General features: G+C 48.7%; 1 long non-coding RNA gene across 1 annotated transcript; it reads right to left on the bottom strand.

Moving 5' to 3' along the window:
* Window positions 1-2,836: 2,836 nt before the first annotated feature.
* On the bottom strand, window positions 2,837-6,914 carry LOC123127345 (uncharacterized). Its single transcript, XR_006462324.1, has 4 exons — window positions 6,556-6,914; window positions 6,370-6,464; window positions 4,480-4,639; window positions 2,837-3,132 (listed from the first exon to the last, which is right to left on the bottom strand). It is a non-coding gene; the product is annotated as an uncharacterized lncRNA (long non-coding RNA).
* Between the last annotated feature and the right edge of the window lie 351 nt (window positions 6,915-7,265).

Raw genomic sequence — 7,265 nt, 5'->3', positions numbered from 1 at the left:
GCCCGGTAGGCAAGGAACTCGCGGGCCGGCCCCGAGGTGTTGGCTGGTGGATCGAGGAGGGGATTCTGACCAAAGCCGACTGGTCAAGTCGCACAAAACAGACTCGGCAAGAAAGAAGACAACTCGAAGAAAGAGAGAAAGGGCAACTCACTGTAGGTGGGGGGTTGGCGCAGGAGTACGGCTCCTTGCCGAACCGCCAGTCCTCCAGCAGCTTGTTGTCCGAGAGGTAGTTCACCATGTAGGCCACCTCCTCGTGAGGCATGTCCTTGGTGCACATCCGACTCGGGTCACGGCGCTCGCTCATTTGGCATATCATGTGGGGGCAGGTTTGGTGTGGGAGAACTCGGCGCGCCACGAAGGCGGCCAGCAGGTCCGGACCAGTCAGGCCCTCCGACTGTGTCAGCACTCAGAGTCGTGTGACGGTGCCGGCTCCCACTAGCGTCAGTGACTTGGCCTGGTACGACCAGTTGGGCAGTCTCCCAGCCAGCAGGCCGGCTTCGGAAGCCGGCAGGTTGACCCAATCGCCCCCCGCGAAGACGCTCTTCACGTAGAAGTATGATCGCTGCCACATCTTCACCGACTTTATCAGGTTGATGGTGGGGAAGGGGTTGTTGGCTCCCGATCTCCGCCCGGCGATGAACGCGCCGCATTGAGCCGGCACGCCCGCAGCCTGGGTGCCGAGCTTGCAGTAGAAGAACTCCCCCAGAGCTCGAGGGTTGGGAGGACTCCGAGGAAGCCTTCGCACAAGGCCACGAAGGCGGACAGCAGCACCACCGTGTTGGGAGTGAGGTGGTGCGGCTGGAGGCCGTAGAACTCCAGAAAAGAGCGGAAGAAGCTGCTCGCCGGCAGCCCCAATCCGGACAGGTAGTGCGAGCGGAAGATGACCCACTCGCCCTCCTCCGGCGCTGGGGAAATCTACTCCCTCGGTGCAAGACGCACCCGCATGTAGTCTTCGCCGGGGAGCCGACGAGTCTTGTGAAGGAACTCGATATGGTCGTTGTGAACTTCTGAGCCGTCCCAGGTGCCGGAACGCACCGAGGGAGGCGCGGCGGCAGAAGAAGAACTCATTGTGAGCTAATCGCCACGGCATTCATCAGAGCTTGGGCGCACGGCGGGGCGAGGAAGAAGAAGAAGGAGAAGAGCAAGGAGTAGTGGGAAGGAGGGGCGCGCGTGCTCTGCCGTGCCCCCTCCTCCCCCTACTTATAGCCTCATGGGCTGTGAAGACGAGGGGGCGGTCGTGGGATTTACTGCGCCCACGGCCCCACGAACCCCACGTTTCCACGACAACATTACTGCGCGCAGTAACTTCACAAGAATCCCAACCGTCCGCTCGGGCCACAGCGGATCCGCTCGAGCGCCGGGGCACGGTAATGGCGCCCCCCCCCCTACGGGCCTGTCCCGTCACGCACGTAGGCTGGCAGACTGGCCCAGCCACGCGTTGCCACGTGACAGGCCCGGAACGAGCGGCGGCCTAGAAGTTTAGCCCGCACGCCAATTGGATCCCGCCATGACGTTCGAAATACTGTGCAAGTCAGAGTTGGGCGGGTCCGACTCCTTCTAGTCGGCCCGGCGGAAATCAAACAAGAACCATGTGTCAAGCACCCGGAAAGAGAAACTCCTGAGGCTTCTCGACCGATCGTCTGCGGCGCCTCACCAGCTTCGGGGACTACTGTCGGAGTAATGGGCCACGGGTAGGCTAACCCGAGCCCCGGAACCTTTCAAGACATCGGGACAGGCTGCACCCCTCAAGACCCCAGGACGAAGAGCCGCCTTCTGAGAAGTCGACGGCAAGGCGACCGACTGCCCACTCACGGCTGAGTCCCGGGGGCGACTTCAGGATAAGCCGACTCTTGACTGGCGACTTCCAGAGAAGCCGGCCTTGGGGAGTCGGCCCATGACTCCAGCAAAACCCCATGTCCTCATCAAGAGGGACAGGACAGGGGAGTGGCTACAGTGAAGACTACTCCCACCCCTTTCCAAAGGCAAGCATGGTCACAACACGCCGTACCCGCGGAGATCTCCGTGCGGCGTGGCACTGTCGCCATGTTGGCCCTGACATCAGCACCGGTGGACCGAATCCTGCGCCCACGACGGCTTGTCTGTACGACCTTTGGGCGGTGGGTCCTACCGGCCAGCGGGATCCCAGAAGATGGCAAGTGCGCCACAAGTCGGACCCATCGGGAGTCGGCCCTCGAGAGTCGGCCAGCTCCTCTCCCGGGGCCCACGCGCCATTAACCAGATGTGACGGAGAGTGGCAATAGTGATCGCCCGCCAGGCGGCGGGGCTATTGCCACGACTCCATGATGAAGCCCGCGTCATTAGAAGCACGGCTACAGTAATCAGCAGCCGACAAGACCCGCCCGCGGCGGACGCGGCCTGTCGGCTCCGTACCTAGCCAGTCGGCGGCACTACAAGTAATCTGTTAATACGTGACGGTTTCAGTCTGTCTTGGACTTGCGCAAGTCCGTCATCGAGAGGCATACGTGACGGATTTGAATTCCGTCATGTATATCGCGTCATAATTTAACCATAGCACACTCCATGACGGATCATGGAAAACCGTCACGGACCATGACGGTTTTTAACAGTCATCGATGGCAGTTAACTGGCATTCTCATAACGGCGTTAGCTTGTCTAGCACGTCATCATCTGACATGGATCTGACCTGGCAGCCCATGTTGTAATCAGCCCATCTAAAATTTTGGCCCACTAAATTTCAACTCCCCAAGAGTGGTGGCCCATATAGTAATCAAGCCAATTTGAATTTAGGCCCATTAATTTCAAGAAAGGCCCACTAATTTCTCAGTCCAGGACATTAGCTCATCACGCGTATCTCTTGTCCATGGAAATTTTAAGCCCATAATAATTTAACAGAAAATATATGTTCAAGTCCTTAAAACAAAAAATTACATAAACACACCCAAAAATACACCTGTACATGAGCAAAAAAAAGAACCCAAAAAAAATTAATTCTACAAGCATGTCTCGGAGAACACTATGCTACTCTACAGCTAGCACCACACCCATCAAGCAAAGCACAATGCTCGTTGGACAACCAGGGGACCCCGCATTCCTGGCCGTGGATCCGCTCGCCATGTCTTTGTTGTTGAAAATGCTCCCATAAACCAATAGCTGCCACATGATGAAAAATATGTCACACTATAAAATATTAGTCAGTAGGTTAAAATAGAAGTAGAAACTGGAAGCAGCTTACTACACATTATCAAGTTCTATATTTTTTCTCTGCCATGATGCAAAGTAGTGAAACAAAATCATTCATGTGAAAAGAAACAACTGATGGCAACAAAAAGGAATGATGAGCATACATAGATCAATAGTTGGTAGTAAACTCCACTGTGCTTATTTGACTAGAAGTCCTAAGCTATCACTACACTAAACTCGAATCATGCAATGAAAACCCCCTCATGTGCCGTGAAACATGAAGTATGTGAAACTAAGAAAAGTATAAAAAGTAAGTCCAGGGAGGCACTTCCGTACCCATTGTCAAAAATAAATAACACAAGCAATACTTTAATTCTGGTAACAAAGGCAAACATCAAAACGAAAAGGGAACAAAAAATTTCATCTTAATAAGATTATTATGCTATGGGAGAATAATAATATCACAGCTAGTCCTACCTTCCCACAACAGCAAAAAGGATAGTAGCTTTTCGGACAACAATCAATCATACCGTAATGTATCCACAGTTCCAATCTATGATAGAGAAAGCAGACTGCCATGGTGAAAATGTTCATTTCAACCATGAAAAGGGGTTACCATTGTTATGAAAATAATTGATAATTGATGTATCATATATGTAGTGTGGGATAGGATATTGAACAGAAGGGAGTTCAGTTACCATGTACAGAATTATTGATGTCCAACACAATCTGAATCCTAAATACTATTTTAGAATAGGGAACTTGTTGCTTTTGTATTAACAAGAAAACAACAAGAGCATAATTAAAGTCTACATCTGTTCAAGCAAAAATATAGTTACTTGACAGGAAATAAAAATCCAAGTAACAATAATAGCATATAGCAATATAAACAAAATAGACACTTACAGTTCTAAGATGTTGATGATAAAAGTACAGTTTTTTAGGTTTTCTCTCAAGTACTACATACATGCATCTATAAAACAAGTCCTTTCTAGCAAGATACACAGTTGAAGCTAAATTTATATCTAACAAGCTGGAACTGGCAAATTAACTCCCAAAATATCAATACGAAAGCAACATCAAGAACAGTGCATGTTAGAAAAAAGCTATATCATATTGTGTGGATCAGCATTAGCTTGCCCTAATTAAATTATGTGTAACAGTGCAAGAGAATCAGATCCACAAAACCATGAGCAACTAATCAAGCTCACATATTCATCTCAGCAACTGAATCCGCCTCTAAACTGAACCAAAACATGATCTGTATTCAGATTGCAAATATCATCTAGATTTGGGGTAAAGTGGGGAGAGGCTCACCACGCTAGTAGGTAAGGAGGACGCAGCCATCAGTGAGCTCGTGCAGGCAATGTAGGACAGGATGCAGGGGCCAAGTGGGTGCTTGACTTGCTTCTGCACCTCTTCCGGCAAAGGGAGCTCGTTGGGAACGGCTGCATCGAGGAGGGCGTCTTGTACGCCGCTGGATGGGTGGACAAGGCAGTAGGCATTAGTGGCATAGAAATCAACCCTAATAAATAGTTGAAATTTGACAGCACAAGTAGCCTGACCAGAATATGATTCTAAGAGAGAAAAACGCTGTCCAAGAAAAAGAGAAACAGAAATCGCATGCGAGAAAGCAGCAGGACCATTCATTCAGGGAACAGAAGAGGTAGCAAAAGCAGCAGGTAATCCTTATAACTAGAGGCTAAGCATCCATCGTTGGCTCCAGTCAGCTACTTCATAGTAACTAACACCGGCGAATAAAAAGTAGCACAATTAACTTGTCATATAATCTAAACATTTAAAGTTCAAGTCCAGATTTGATGTTATATAGCAAAAGAGGAGCTGCAATGACAAATGTCCAGAATACAAAATGGTAATCCTTCCAACAGGAAGTATATTCCAAGGTATTGATGTTATGTAGGCGAACAAAAAATTGAAGTGCTAATTCTTTGAACAAGAAGTATATGTCGAGGACCTTACTACAAAGCCGAAACCAGCATGATAGCAGGGGTAAATAATTACAGGGAACCACAAATTAGTGAGCTACAGGCCCCAGTAGTACCCATACACATGGATGTATTAGTATCGCAGAGAACATGTGCACACAAGAGATCAGATTATTTTTCTAGAAAAGTGCAAGATTGTAGTTATTGGAAGAAGTCGTTTCTACAGGAAAAATATACATGCTCGGCAGTACTGATGTTGTAGATATATTGAATCAATAATATAAAAGTTTCACTGTTGATGTTGTACGGACACAGATTAATGGCTGACTGGTGGCCCAGTAGTTAAGATACTGAATCGATACCATTAAAGTGTTAGTGTTGATGTTGTACAAATTAATAACAGATTCCACACATAAATGTATTAAAGGTTCAGAGCAATTCCACATTACTTCATCACACTCTTGCCAAATGAGACATCTTTCTGAACTTATCTACACCTGAGCTTCTGTACATAGGCTACACAATCAACTTGCCATGTAATATAAACATATAAAGTTCAAGTCAAATTTGATATTATGTAGCTATGTAGCAAAAGAGCAGCTGCAATAGCAAATGTTCAGGATATAAAATGATCCTTCCAACAGGCAGTATATTCCAAGGTACTGATGTTAGGTGGACACTAAAATTTTAAAATACTAATTCTTAGAACGAGAAGTATCATCATGATAGCAGAGGTAAACATTACAGCGGAAACACAAACTAGTGAGCTACAGGCCCAATGAACTACACATACACGTGAATGTATTACTATCTCACAGAGTACACTTGCATGCAAGAGATAATCTTTTTTCTTTTTATAAAAATGCAAGACTGTAGTTAATGGAAGGCAAGTCATTTACCCAATGCCAGCAAGTGTTGTGTTACAAAGATTTGAGATTTCTACATACAAAAATGCATGCTCGGCAGTGTGCACAGTGAAAACTGTATGCTGCTACTACATTTAACTATGCGCAGAACTCAACCCATAAATTATTACTTGAGCACTAATTGTTATTTTTATTTGAAAAATATTCTAATATGTTGAGCACAGTCACGCACCCACATCCAGTCATCCACACTAGCTAAGCAATATCAATAATATCAACAAATCCACACAGCAGAAGCACCAACGCAAGAGATGACTGGTACTTGAGCAGCAAGCATGCAGCAGCAACCAATCCATAGAGAGGAAGAGGGAAGGAGCGAGCAGGGGAATAACAACCTGGGGGCGAGAAGCTCGCGGTGGAGTGGCTAGGCCGCGAGGTCAGGGAAGGAAATCGCCCAACCTCCATCCGGCCATGGTATTGAGTGCCTCACCTACGACCAACCAAAGTAGTAGGAAAACACATCAGCCATGGAGATCCATCCATCGATTTAGGGGTGGGATTGGGAACCGGAGAGGCGGTACCATCCGGGGTTAGCGCCATGGACCACGCGGAAAAGGAAGGGGAGGCCAATCTTGGCGCAGAACAACGCGAAGAAGGAGCCGACCTCTGGCGCTGCTTGGCGGATCCGGAAGCAGCGCCGCAAATCGGGAAGCGCCTCGGCCTGCTCGTTCTGGGGGCCGCCTAGTTTAAGGAGAGAAGGTGAGAGCGGGGGATGGGGGAGAGGTGGGGGCGGTGGCTGTTAGGGAGAGGGGCACCGAGGTTGCCGGTGGTGGCGGCGGACGAGGGAGAGGGAGATGGATAGTATTGAATTGGGGGACGGAGGATGGAGAAGAAGATGGGGAGCAGCGGTGGTGGAGCCGCTCAACCACCGTTGGGCCATGTGCCTACCGTGTGATCTGAGGGAGTGGATGGTTGTGATACGCGATCAGCGATAATGGTGGATTGACCAATCAGGATTCAGCATACGCATCACACCGGATACATGCCACATCAGCATGAGTCATCGGTGACGGTCCGGCTTAGGTCCACATGGTCTGTCCATGACAGTTTCCATGACAGTCTTTCATTGTCCGTCATGATGGGGCATCATTTTAGTGGCCATTCGCATCCTGTTGATCCGTGACGATTTCTGTGACGACCCGGAGGGACCGGCGCTGTATTTGTGATGGTTTTCAAGAACGTCACCACAAATCCATCATGGATTAACAGATTTCTTGTAGTGCGGGGCCCA

The sequence above is a fragment of the Triticum aestivum genome, chromosome 6A (genome assembly GCF_018294505.1).
Source record: "Triticum aestivum cultivar Chinese Spring chromosome 6A, IWGSC CS RefSeq v2.1, whole genome shotgun sequence".
Lineage (NCBI taxonomy): Eukaryota > Viridiplantae > Streptophyta > Magnoliopsida > Poales > Poaceae > Triticum > Triticum aestivum.
This window is presented reverse-complemented; position numbering and strand designations above follow the sequence as displayed.